Below are 14,451 nucleotides of genomic sequence, written 5' to 3' on the forward strand. Positions count from 1 at the left end.
GATGCTCACGCACAGGCACATTGTCCAGTCTGTCCGGCAGGGCGACTGGTTTACCACCATAGATCTGACAGATGCGTACTTTCACGTTCCCATCTGTCCGGGTCACAGGAAGTATCTACGATTCGCATTCCAGAGCAGGGTCTACGAGTTTTGCGTCCTGCCATTCGGCCTGTCTCTAGCTCCTCGAACCTTTTCGAAGTGTATGGACGCCATTTTAGCTCCTTTGCGGGCTCAAGGCGTCCGACTGCTGAACTATCTGGACGACTGGCTCGTCTGCGTGCAGTCAAAGGAGCAGCTGGCACAGCACACAGTGATGGTTACAGACCATCTTCAGCGGCTAGGTCTGAAGGTCAATCCAGACAAGAGCCGCCTCATGCCCAGCCAACAGACCGAGTTTTTGGGTCTGCATCTGGACTCAGTGTCCATGGAAGCGACCCTATCGACACAAAGAGTTGCCTCATTAGAGCGGTGTCTCTCCCTATTCAGGTTGAGAGAAACAGTCAGCATGGAGCTCTGTCAGCGCATGCTGGGGTTGATGGCTGCCGCCTCGCAAGCCCTTCCTTTGGGCTTACTACACCAGAGACCTCTGCAGGCCTGGTTCAATGCCTTCGCGTTGCACCCGCGGAGAGACAAGCACCGCAGGTTGAGGGTATCCCGAACCTGCTGGGAAGCATTACGCTGGTGGAAAGTTCAGTCGAACATCTGCCAGGGCGTGCGCTTGGGTCCCATCTTCCGAAGGGAAGTTATCACAACCGACGCTTCCAACCAAGGTTGGGGAGCAGTCTGGAACGGGACAGGGACCCGTGGAGTGTGGTCAGGACCCTGGAGGTCAGCCCACATCAACGCTCTGGAACTCAGAGCAGTGGACCTCGCCCTTCGGCACTTCTTGCCAGTGCTTCTAGACAAGCACGTGTTAGTGCGGTCAGACAACACCACAGTAGTGGCGTATATCAATCGCCAGGGCGGATTGCGGTCCCCCGGTCTTCACCGGATGGTAACGCGGCTGTTGCTCTGGGCTCAACCGCGTTTAGCCTCTCTGCGTGCAGTTCATCTGCCGGGCAGAGTCAATTACGCAGCGGATCTCCTGTCCAGAGGAGGTCCTCTTGCGGGCGAATGGCGTCTTCACCCTCGGGTGGTAGAGCGCATCTGGGAATGGTTCGGCACAGCGCAAGTCGATCTCTTCGCTTCGCGAGAGACCACGCACTGTCCCCTATGGTTCTCGGTGAAGGACCTCGACAGCCCCCTGGGGGTGGATGCACTGGCTCACGAATGGCCGCCAGGGCTCCTGTATGCCTTTCCACCGATTCCGATGTTCCCCGCCTTCTTGGAGAAGGTCAGGGTAGAGCGAGCGACAGTGATTCTGATCGCTCCTCGGTGGCCTCGGAGAATATGGTTCCCGAGTCTAGTGCAATTACTGCACGGTCGCCCGAGAGAGCTCCCTCTGCGAGCGGACCTGTTGTCCCAAGCTCAAGGAGAGCTTTGGCATCCGAACCCCAAACTCATGCAGTTATGGGTTTGGCCCCTGAGCGGGAGCGCCTGTCAGCCTTAGGGCTTTCGACTGCAGTTATATCGACCATCCAGAGTGCGAGAGCGCCCTCTACTAGGTCGCAGTATGCGTATAAGTGGCAGTTGTTTCAGAGTTGGTGTCTGGCTGAGAGCCACGACCCAGTCTCCTGTCCTATGGCAGTAATATTGCAGTTTCTGCAGAAACTGCTGGATGAAGGGAAATCTCCTTCTACACTTAAAGTGTATTTAGCCGCCATTTCGGCTTGTCATGTACGCATTGACGGTTTATCACCTGGTTGCCATTTTTTGGCATCTCAGTTTCTGAAAGGCGCAAGACGCTTGCGGCCTCCAAGAACGACCAGTTTACCGTCGTGGAGCCTTGATGTGGTGCTAGAAGCCCTTACCAAGGCACCGTTTGAGCCTCTCCACAGCGTGGATATGAAGCTCATATCTATTAAGACTGCATTTTTGCTGGCTGTGGTATCAGCAAAACGCGTGAGCGAGTTACATGCACTTTCACTGCATCCTTCTTGTACTCGTTTTGCAGGAGACGGTTCTAAGGTCTCCATGCGCCCTAATCCGGCCTTTTTACCAAAGGTTATATCCCCGTTCCACATGAACCAGTCAGTCGAGTTGATGGCGTTCCATCCTCCTCCTTTTTCTTCCCCAGAGGAAGAGCGGTTACACATGCTCTGCCCCGTGAGGGCATTGAGGTGTTATATGGACCGTACAAAGACTGTGAGGCAGACAGAACAGTTGTTCATATGCCATGGTTCTAGATCTTTGGGTCAGCCGCTGTCTAAACAGCGCCTTTCCCACTGGATAGTGGATGCTATTAAATGAGCGTATGAATCTGCAGGCCTTCCACCACCAGGGCAGTTGAAGGCGCATTCTACCAGGGGTATGGCGACATCCTGGGCCCTCTTTCGAGGGGTGCCGGTGTCTGATATTTGCACGGCAGCCAGTTGGGCTACGCCGCATACTTTCATGAGGTTTTACAGGTTAAATGTACTGGATTCCTCTGCTCCACTGTTTGGAGCATCTGTTTTACACTCTACGACGCCTCAGGATGCGGACGTATAGAGTGGTTGATAGCATGGTGTTGACTGTTCCACCTTTAAGACAGGTGTCATTACGAGCATAGACGCTGAGGCGCAGCTCCGCATATGCCTAGATGTACTGCCTACGCAGTTGCGTTATGACGTAAGTCTGTCCTACTGCCGAGAATCCTCCCTCGCGACAGCTAGGGTACACTGTATCCCATGTTGATGGTTATTTTCGACTTGAAAGGGAACGATAGGTTGCGGATGCAACCCCGGTTCCCTGAAAGAGAAAATAACCATCAAGCTGCGAGGTCGCTCCGGTAGCCTTCACGGCCTGAAGAGCAAAAGAGGAAGTGCATCCCCGCGCGCGCAGTTAAGTAAGCTCCCAGGGGGGCGGGCTTACACTGCAGCTGGCGTGGGGGCCTATCGGCAGCTTTGCTATAAAAGCTCAGCCTACCGGTGCTGCCTGACGGCAATATCTCATCTTGATGGTTATTTTCTCTTTCAGGGAACCGGGGTTGCATCCGCAACCTATCGGTATATACGGTGACGGTTACTAGTTTGATTTGAAAATGGGGCGCAAGAGGAAAACACTTAATGAGTATTGTGCACAATACCCTGATAGACAGCAGAAGTCTCCGTGGCAGGACGAAGCGGGCCAGTCTGCCTTGCTTCCAGTGAGCCCAGCTGTGCTTAAGGAGAGGGGCAGAGCTCGGAATAAGTGCAAGTTGGTTATGTTGCATGTAGAATATGATAAAGGTGTTTCTCTAAATGATACGTTTCTCAATGGCATAAAAAGTCTTTTTTTTTTAAAGCATAAAGGTCGATCTCACCCATGCTCTGCTTGAATTGAAAAATAAAGATCGAAAAAAAACTGTAAATTCTGTCAAAAATAAACATCCATATTAATTGTCGATTTGGCAAAAAAATAAAAATCGAATAGTAGCAAGTCTAGTTATCCCTTACATAGCGCGGGGGTTGTATCATGTAGTGGGTAATAGTTTGAGAGGAAAATCAGAAGTGTGGAATTCTTTTGGAACCATAGCGATTCAACAACTGGATTTGTTGCTTGTAAAACCTGTCATTATGTTTTTGTGCACGACAGCCACAAAACTGGTACCTCTGAGAAAGCACAGGTGTAGCTCCCTTTCAACTGGTGGCATGAAAGGAATAGACCGGTATTTTATAGTAAAGTAAGTAGAGATAGTTAATATGTTACAAATATATCCAGATCACTAGAGAAAGCTACCACGCTGTATAGCCTATTGTATAATCCCAATCTGTGGAGAATGGTAGAGCAAACTGTACATGAATGTGAGAGAGTTGCATGTCTAATTAAAGCAGGTCGAGTCGGGTTGTGGGTAAAAAGACGGTGTTGCAGCGGATTGCGGGGTCCGGGTCGGAAGCAGGTTGGAAAGTGATCTCGGTTCAGCATTTCAAAATCTCTATCTCAATTAAATGAAGTTACGTCCCAATGAAACGACATGAATAGCATTGGAAAGGACCGCCTCCCAGAGTTGTATCTCATTTAAGCAGCAATCCTAATTATCAGTATTCCAATTAGGTGGCATAGAATGTATTTCAAGGTAGCTTTACTACATTAACTTGTCAGTTTGGGCTTTCATTAAACAAGCAAATCATGATTTGAGTGGTTGTAACCAGCATGTTGCCAATATGACTGAAAAGAACAGCAGTCTACAATTACAGCTGATGCAGATGTTCAATTAATTAAGAAGTATGGCTTTTTTTTTCACTATACCAATTATGCAAATGGAAATGATGATTCCACACTGATACTGTAAGGTTTAATTACATTTCAAAGAAACTCATTAAAATCCTCCTCTAAGCTGTTTAGTCGCATCTCAAATTGGAGCAGCTGTGCAGATGAACCATTTTCTCATTTGACAGTCTCTTCTGTTTTAATGAAAGAGTAGAACAATTGGGAAAGTTTGTTATGTCATGATCCTTTAGACCAGTGGTTCCCAAACTGTGGGTGGGTCGCAAAAGGTATCGGGGTGGGTTGCAGAACCAAACAAAGTAAAACATAAACACATTTTTAGTTTGAAATGAATCAGAAAATAATTACCCTATATATATCTGAGAAAACAAAACAGACAAAAGATAACATCACTACTAGATGAATAAATTATAAATAAATGACAACAATGTAGCCCCCCACCAGTATGTAAAATGGTCTGGACCAGAAAGCTACCTATCACATGTTCCTACTGAACGTCACCTCAGCAGCGCGCACTAGTTAGGCTGGTAGTGTGTATTTATGCAAACAATTTGTTAAAATGTATACGTTTTTAAAACGAGGGAGTACTACCGATCTAAGTACAATGCCTCCACCTGAAAAGAAAAGCAAACCTGTATCAAGGAAATATGACCCCAGTTACATTGAGTTTGGCTTCATTGTGTGTGGGACTGAAAATGAAAACGATCCAGCTCCAAAGTGTGTGTTGTGCATGGAAAGGCTTGCAAAGGAAAGCATGAAGGCTTCCAAATTTAAAAGGCATTTAATTACCTGGAATGCACAAACAAAAGCATAGAAAAAAAAGAAATCTATTCGCCAATACAAGTGTTTTAAGAAAAAAAGCCCTGAAAGCATTGTATTTTGGCATCTCTGCACATTGCAAAATCAGAAAAGCCTGAATCGAGGAGGAGCTGTACATCATTGAGCAAATGCAAGATCAGGAAGCTGCACTAAGTCAAAAGAGCAAATGAGTGCCACTGTCAAATACTACTGTGCAAAGTACTACTGTAAAAAGTAAATACTACTTACTTTAGTAATATGTAGTTTCCTGTGAAAATTCCCATAGTGTAAATATACATATTTCTATCACCTACAAAGAAATAGAGCAAACGCTTGCCTGTTACACTGCATTTAGTAACCTGGCAGCAGGTTTAGTTTGCTTCACACTGCATAGAGCTGCACGATTTCTTTAAAATGTTTTCAACGAAAAAGACGCCAGCTACATCAAAGATCGGAAATATTTCTGCTAAAGGTTGCTCTGTCCAGTACAAGAAGGTGACATTTCACATGTCTGTTGTTATTTTTACTTGTATTTATGTTTTTATTTTGTCTGATAATTCACGGATAGTGAAAATTGAATGTCTTTCTTTAAAAGGTTGACATAAAAAAACTAAATATTCTGCAATTTAGCATTTACTGTTTAACAGGTAAGCATTTACATATTTCTGAACCTTTGTTGTATAATAACAAATATAAATTATAAAAGTGTAGTCTTGCACAGTGAAAGCAAGGTAAAGCATAGGTAAGCATTGTAAAGCCCAGAGAGGTATGGTAAAGTATATTAAAAACATGGTAAATGCATAGTATAACCATGGGAAAAGCATGGGAAAGCTGCAAAGTGGTAAACTATTAAAAGGGTCTTGGCTCATACAAGGCTCACGATTCAACCACATGAATATATACAGAAGAATTTGTTCACGGTCATGTCTCCTATCCTCTCCTGAACTTCACAGTGCACACAGCTTGAAGATCTAGGCAGGTTCCGTTGCTTAGTCTGCGAGTGATGTCTTCAGAGCTAACTGTCATGGAACTGTTCTGGACCGTTTTGCGCATAGAAAATTAACATAACCAGTCTAAAAAGACATAAAACAAACCTTATTTTTTCCTTTGAATGAGGCATAAGATTCACTGCCGGTGTTACCGGTAATGGGGCCCCACGTGACTATAGTATGTACAGCATAGGATGTGAGTGTAAGACACCAGTGAGCTTTTACTTCCTGTAACACAGGAAGTGAACCTGTAGCACTGGAAAAAGAAATGCTTAACCTCATTCAAAGTAAAAGCAAAGTCTAAAAATCTATATATAAGATTTTACATTTCTCCAGCACAGAACATATGCTTTGACATGGCCTGCATGCTGCAATGTCTTTGGGCCTTCTATATTCTACACAGAGGTGTCTGTGCTGGAGCCTGGCATGTTGTGAATACTTGTAGCTTTGCTCAAAAATAAGTTCCATGCCATGCCTGATGTGGAGTCTATATTAGAAGCTAATATGTCCATGAACGTGGACAGGCTGTGCTGAGAGTTTGAGGTGGCAGATCAAACGGGTGAAATCACTGCAGGAAACAATAATAAATGATTAGTGCACGCTGAAGCTAATGGGGAATCCCCCCCTATTGTTGTGTCAACTTTTCAAGAGCTGACATGGCATCTGGTGGGTCCATGAAACGCTGAAGAGAAAAGAGCTGGGGGATGTCAAAACATACTTTTGCGGTACTGCTGGAGTTAGTGAAAGATGATCTAATAATGGAGTACTGGGTACATGTTTAACATACACTGCCATAGTACAAGTGTATACTGTATATAGAAATGTATATGCATGTGTATATTTTAATAGTATAACCAGGGGTTAAATTGGGGGTATGCTGATCTTCTGGTGCTAACAATACAGAACGTCACGTCATGTGCACATTACATACTGTATAAAGGTTTTAAATATCAGTACAATATTGTGAGTGGTTCTTTATAGATAAACAGAAGAAAGAAGAGTGAAAAGAGTAGGAGGCATAGTGAGGTACACATTTTGGAAGCGATTTGCACTAGCGATGGAGCAGAGCTGGCTGCAGAAATAAAAGCCATGGAGTGGAGCGGATTCAAAGAGAAATAGAGCTGTGAGCTCCACTGCACTCACATGCTCTGGGTTTGTTAAAATGTATTTTTAAATTTCACTTTTGAAGTCGCTATTGAAACAAAATAGTCAAAATGTATCAAACCTGTTAAAAACAAGGGCTTTATTTGGCAACAAAAAGGTTACAAGGAAACTAAAAAAAAAAAAAAAGCCTATAAACAGAAAGCCCACAAATTAATTTATTCTGGAAAGATGTAATGCTTTTTAAAAAAGACAACATTGTAAGAGAAAATCTATTTCCATTTCTACATGGATTTCTTTTTGTATATTACAAAATACAACATACATTTACATCAGACTCATCAAATTTAACAAAACACAATGAATGTACTGTCAACAGCATCACATCAATAAATCTAATCTATATATATATATATATATATATATATATATATATATAAGCAAAGTACAGCGACGCGCTGGTGTGTCCCGGGCTTTAGGCATTCACAATGAAGCCTGATATATGAATTATCATAATTTCCCATTGCCTGTGTGGAAATATAAACTCAGTTTCAACTGTCATAAGAACATAAGAACAGAAGAAAGTTTACAAACGAGAGGAGGCCATTCAGCCCATCTTGCTCGTTTGGTTGTTAGTAGCTTATTGATCCCAGAATCTCATCAAGCAGCTTCTTGAAGGATCCCAGGGTGTCAGCTTCAACAACATTACTGGGGAGTTGGTTCCAGACCCTCACAATTCTCCGTGTAAAAAAGTGCCTCCTAGTTTCTGTTCTGAATGCCCCTTTATCTAATCTCCATTTGTGACCCCTGGTCCTTGTTTCTTTTTTCAGGTCAAAGTAGTCCCCTGGGTTGACATTGTCTATACCTTTTAGGATTTTGAATGTTTGAATCAGATTGCCGCATAGTCTTCTTTGTTCAAGACTGAATAGATTCAATTCTTTTAGCTTGTCTGCATACGACATGCCTTTTAAACCCGGGATAATTCTGGTTGCTCTTCTTTGCACTCTTTCTAGAGCAGCAATATCCTTTTTGTAACAAGGTGACCAGAACTGAACACAATATTCTAGGTGAGGTCTTACTAATGCATTGTAGAGTTTTAACATTACTTCCCTTTATTTAAATTCAACACTTCTCACAATATATCCGAGCATCTTGTTAGCCTTTTTTATAGCTTCCCCACATTGTCTAGATGAAGACATTTCTGAGTCAACATAAACTCCTAGGTCTTTTTCATAGTTCCCTTCTTCAATTTCACTATCTCCCATATGATATTTATAATGCACATTTTTATTGCCCGCATGCAATACTTTACACTTTTCTCTATTAAATTTAATTTGCCATGTGTCTGCCCAATTCTGAATGCTGTCTACATCATTTTGAATGACCTTTGCTGCTTCAACAGTGTTTGCCACTCCTCCTATTTTTGTGTCGTCTGCAAATTTAACGAGTTTGCTTACTATACCAGAATCTAAATCATTAATGTAGATTAGGAATAGCAGAGGACCTAATACTGATCCCTGTGGTACACCACTGGTTACCTCACTCCATTTTGAGGTTTCTCCTCTAATCAGTACTTTCTGTTTTCTACATGTTAACCACTCCCTAATCCATGTGCATGCATTTCCTTGAATCCCTACTGCGTTCAGTTCGAGAATTAATCTTTAATGCGGGACTTTGTCAGAAGCTTTCTGGAAATCTAAATAGACCATGTCGTATGCTTTGCAGTTATCCATTTTCAATGTTGCATCCTCAAAAAAGTCAAGTAGGTTAGTTAGACACGATCTCCCCTTCCTAAAACCATGCTGGCTGTCTCCAATTATATTGTTACCATATAGGTAATTTTCCATTCTGGATCTTATTATAGTTTCCATAAGTTTACATATAATAGAAGTCAGGCTTATTGGTCTGTAGTTACCTGGTTCGGTTTTGTCTCCCTTTTTGTGGATCGGTATTACGTTTGCTATTTTCCAGTCTGTCGGTACAACCCCTGTGTCAAGAGACTGTTGCATGATCTTGGTTAGTGGTTTGTAAATAACTTCTTTCATTTCTTTGAGTACTATTGTGAGGATCTCATCTGGCCCAGGGGATTTGTTTATTTTAAGAGCTCCTAGTCCCTTTAACACTTCTGCCTCTGTTATGCTAAAGTTATTTAAAATTGGATAGGAACAGGTTGACATGTCGGGCATGTTGTCCGTGTCCTCCTTTGTAAAGACCTGTGAAAAGTAATCATTTGATATATTTGCTATTTTTTTTTCTTCATCTATGATTTTGCCATTTGTGTCTCTTAGACATTTAACCTCCTCTTTGAATGTTCTCTTGCTGTTATAATATTGGAAAAATATTTTGGAATTGGTTTTAGCCCCCTTAGCAATATTGATTTCTATCTCTCTCTTGGCCTTTCTAACTTCCATTTTGACTTGTGTTTGCAGTTCCAAGTACTCTTTCTGTGTACTTTGTTTTTGGTCCCTTTTAAACGCTCTGTAAAGTGCCTTTTTTCGCTCAGTATTTTTTTTAATTGATCTATTAAACCATTTTGGCCATTTTGTTTTAGATTTAGATTTGTCTACTTTTGGGATGTAATTGTTTTGTGCCTCTAGTACTACATTTTTAAAAAACAGCCATCCCTTTTCTGTGGATGTTTTCTCTATTTAACTCCAATCTACTTCTGTTAGTCTCTGTTTCATACCTTCATAGTTTGCTTTTCTAAAATTGTAAACCTTAGCTTTAGTCATTACTTCTGGGGTTTAAAAAATATTTCAAATGAGACCATGTTGTGGTCTGAGTTTGCCAATGGCTCTCTGACCTCTGTTTTAGTTATTCTGTCTTCATTATTTGAAAAGACTAAGTCAAGGCATGCCTCCCCTCTAGACGGTGCCTTGACAAAGCAGTCATTTGTCATTTCCACCATTTCAATTTCGTCCGTCGTGCCCCCCATCGGGTTTTCCCATTTTATACAGGGGAAGTTGAAATCCCCCATTAGTATGGCTTCTCCTTTTCTACACGCATTTCGAATGTCATTGTACAACAGATTATTTTGCTCAGCGTCTGAATTTGGCGGTCTATAGCATGCTCCTATTATTATGCCCTTTGAATTTGTGTCCATTATTCTGACCCTGTATGTGCTGACTGAAACCACCGTCTCTGTATGTGCTGACTGAAACCGAAACCACCGTCTCTGTATGTGCTGACTGAAACCGAAACCACCGTCTCTGTATGTGCTGACTGAAACCACCGTCTCTGTATGTGCTGACTGAAACCGAAACCACCGTCTCTGTATGTGCTGACTGAAACCGAAACCACCGTCACTGTATGTGCTGACTGAAACCACCGTCTCTGTATGTGCTGACTGAAACCGAAACCACCGTCTCTGTATGTGCTGACTGAAACCGAAACCACCGTCTCTGTATGTGCTGACTGAAACCGAAACCACCGTCTCTGTATGTGCTGACTGAAACCACCGTCTCTGTATGTGCTGACTGAAACCGAAACCACCGTCTCTGTATGTGCTGACTGAAACCGAAACCACCGTCTCTGTATGTGCTGACTGAAACCACAATCTCTGTATGTGCTGACTGAAACCGAAACCACTGTCTCTGTATGTGCTGACTGAAACCGAAACCACTGTCTCTGTATGTGCTGACTAAAACCGAAACCACCGTCTCTGTATGTGCTGACCGAAACCACCGTCTCTCTATGTGCTGAGTGAAACCACCGTCTCTGTATGTGCTGACTGAAACCGAAACCACTGTCTCTGTATGTGCTGACTGAAACCACCGTCTCTGTATGTGCTGACTGAAACCGAAACCACCGTCTCTGTATGTGCTGACTGAAACCGAAACCACCGTCTCTGTATGTGCTGACTGAAACCGAAACCACTGTCTCTGTATGTGCTGACTGAAACCACCGTCTCTGTATGTGCTGACTGAAACCGAAACCACCGTCTCTGTATGTGCTGACTGAAACCGAAACCACCGTCTCTGTATGTGCTGACTGAAACCGAAACCACTGTCTCTGTATGTGCTGACCGAAACCACCGTCCATGTATGTGCTGACTGAAACTGAAACCACCGTCTCTGTATGTGCTGACCGAAACCACCGTCCATGTATGTGCTGACTGAAACCACCGTCTCTGTATGTGCTGACTGAAACCACCGTCTGCTGGATCCCGTTAAAACCACAAAGCACAAAACTCCACAAACAAGTTACCATCCACCTAAATCATAAACCCCTTGCTTATTTTAGGAAAGTTTAGTTATGCCAGTTTAATTACAGCAAAAAGGTACCGAAAAAAATAGCTATCTAACTGTATAAATAAAATGAGTCTGAAATCAATTACATCTAAAAGAGAATAAGCCACAAACATTTATGGAGCGCTGTGTTTACAGTGGTGACTGGCTGTTACTAACAAACACGATTCCACAGGGTCTGATGTTTTATTCAGCCAGGCGGTTGGCCATCAGACCATATGGGTTTGAGGCACTTGCATTATCATCAACTATAAAGGAATTCTATTGAAATGTCTTTTTTGTGGTGGCTTATCATCAGCCTCCAAAGCTGTCACTTTGTTCCTTTTGAGAAGCATGATGCAAATAGAAAAAACAAACGAGCATTCGTCTTCATAGTAGCTCTCCCGGACAAATGCAGATAATATCAGAATAACAGATTTATTTATTTCTAAAGAACAATAGGACATTTGCTTTTACGAAAGGAAATGTTGAGCAATTTGGCTTTGTCAGCTTGTGATACAAACGAGGAGCCAGTGTTATTCAGTGTGTGTCTGTTGGGCTCAAGTTTAGAAAGGAATTACTCATCAGTTTAATCCCATATTGTTAATATTAAAAAATAACACTCTCCAGAATGTATAATGTATAATGGAACAGGAATGTGTTTGTGTATTTCAGGTTCTTTTCTGTTTTAACTCAGGAATGAAAACAGGGTACCAATGTTGACTAGGACTGTTTCCTGATAAGTCATGTTCTGAAACGCCATGGTCTGAAAGTGACAATGTGTGTGAGCTGAACATGGTCTGGCTGTGGTGCTGTATACCAAGCATGGTCTAGCATTTTTTTATTACTTTGTATGATTCTTTTTAAACTGCAAGTAACTGCTAGGCAACAGCAGTGTAGAAACCAGGTCATTATCTATGGATATCCTGTTTGAACTGAACTATAGCCCATCATTTTCATATAATTCATTTGGGGTGAAAGTTTCATCCAGGGCTGTAGTCTAACTGCATGGCTATAACTAAATGTTTAACAGTGTAACTGCATGGTTGACAGTATATTTACAAGGTTTGAGTTGGATTTGTGCTGTTGCTGTATAATTAAGGATCTGTACTTTGATTGTCTGGGATGACCTTGAGCTGTGTATAAACTGTAATAATTAGGTAATTATTTTCGTGCGGATTATAAATTCCACACATGTTCTTACTTTTGTGGTGACCCTTGAACTCGCAATGTGATTACATGTTGCTGCATAGTCATATATGAGCAAGTGTCTTGATGGAGTTCTAGTTCTCTTTTGTAGATGCACCTGATCTTCACCTCAACGTGGCCATCTCATTTCTTCATTTGTTTTAAACATATTCCTCTCATAAGGCACTATTTTCTGTTGTGGTAAAAAAAAAAAAAAAAAAAGTAGATCACTTGTCAGTGTATTAAATCAAACTGTTGTAATGCAGTCTACACAGTAGGATAAATATCAGGTTAGAAATTATGTTGGTTGAAATGCAATGACACTGCAGTCTGGATTTCCAGTGCTGGGAATCATATTTATGTTGTGCAAATCTGGTGGCGACTGTTTTGCTAGTTTCGCCAGTACTCTGAGCTGTATTTCTTATGGTAAATAATTGTGACAGGTAAATAATTGTGGCCGTTTTAATTAATAACAAAAATAAAATAAATATTTTAACAAAAACAAATCACGAACACTAAATAATAAATAAACCATACAGGTCAGGCTGGGCAGTCGCTGTCACTGTTCCTGTATTGTTATGCTTAAATGTTTTACATTTCTTTCCACTCTCGCTCTCTCCACTCCTACATCACCCACCCCGAGCTGGAGAGCTGCGGCCTTTTTATATCGTGGCCGAGGGGTTTAACTAGCTTGTAATTAATTATTCTATTACCCCTCAGCCACAATCTGCACGAGTTTTCTAATTATTTTGTGGATGGGGCTTCCCATCCACGTTACAAAATAATAAACAAAACGGATACGCCGTCATCTAAACATAATAATTATAATAAATACAAAAACAAACTGCACAGGGGCGGAGGGGGAGACCCCGATCTAAAAATAAACAAAACAATGTACAGGGCACCTCGCCCTGTTACAATAACATAACACAGTTGGGCGATTTGGCAGTTAAACATACCTTTTAGTCAACCATTACTACCACAATTTCAAACTACACACATTCTGTTTTATATGCAGATTTATGAATGGAGCAATATTACTGAACTGTCCGCATCTTGCTTTGTTGTTGTGAAAGAATTGGTTGCTTTAGCCGATGCATAGTATTGATTGGCTGGTTTTGGCTGATCAACATTTTTATTTGGACCAATTGTGTCTTTGTTTAGTATTTACTGTCCAATAAGTGTGAACTACACTTAAAAATACAGCAAGTCCAAATGAAAAAGCTGGTAATTGCGCGTATTGATTTTAACTTTGTTTTGCAGGTGATGTGGTGGCATTCCAGCAGGCATCTACTGTGTATTAATGCCCGCTACATCTGGAAGCTGATTGGCTGATGACATGGAATCATTTTCTAATGTCGTATAATAACACCACCTTGGGATTATCATATTTATAACATGGCACTGGAAATGTTAAAATAATTACATACATGTTCATACCAGTGAGACCCCTGCTGAAAAACCTAGGGATTGATGGATTAATGAAAAACCTTAACCTAGCCCACTAGATTATTTTTTTTTTTGGGGGGGGGGGGGGGGGGGGGTACTGCTGGTGATGGATCAAGATTTTCGCACATGGCTGACAGCTATGCCACTGACCAAGACTTAAGGTCTAAGCACACCGGGAGCGAAGCAAAACGACACAAATACAGCACGAGTACATTAAAAAAAAAAAAAAAAAAAAAACTGTAGTCATGAAAAAAAAATACTATCTGCTTTTGCTCCTTTTGTGGAGACGAAGTAGTGTGGGTACACCACACATTAAAAAAATTACATTTAACAGTGAATGTTTATATGTGATCTGGTTTAACATGTAAATCATCAAAAAGAATACATCTACACATACTGTGTTTCTTTGTAAA

The sequence above is a fragment of the Acipenser ruthenus genome, chromosome 10, assembly GCF_902713425.1.
Source record: "Acipenser ruthenus chromosome 10, fAciRut3.2 maternal haplotype, whole genome shotgun sequence".
NCBI lineage: Eukaryota > Metazoa > Chordata > Actinopteri > Acipenseriformes > Acipenseridae > Acipenser > Acipenser ruthenus.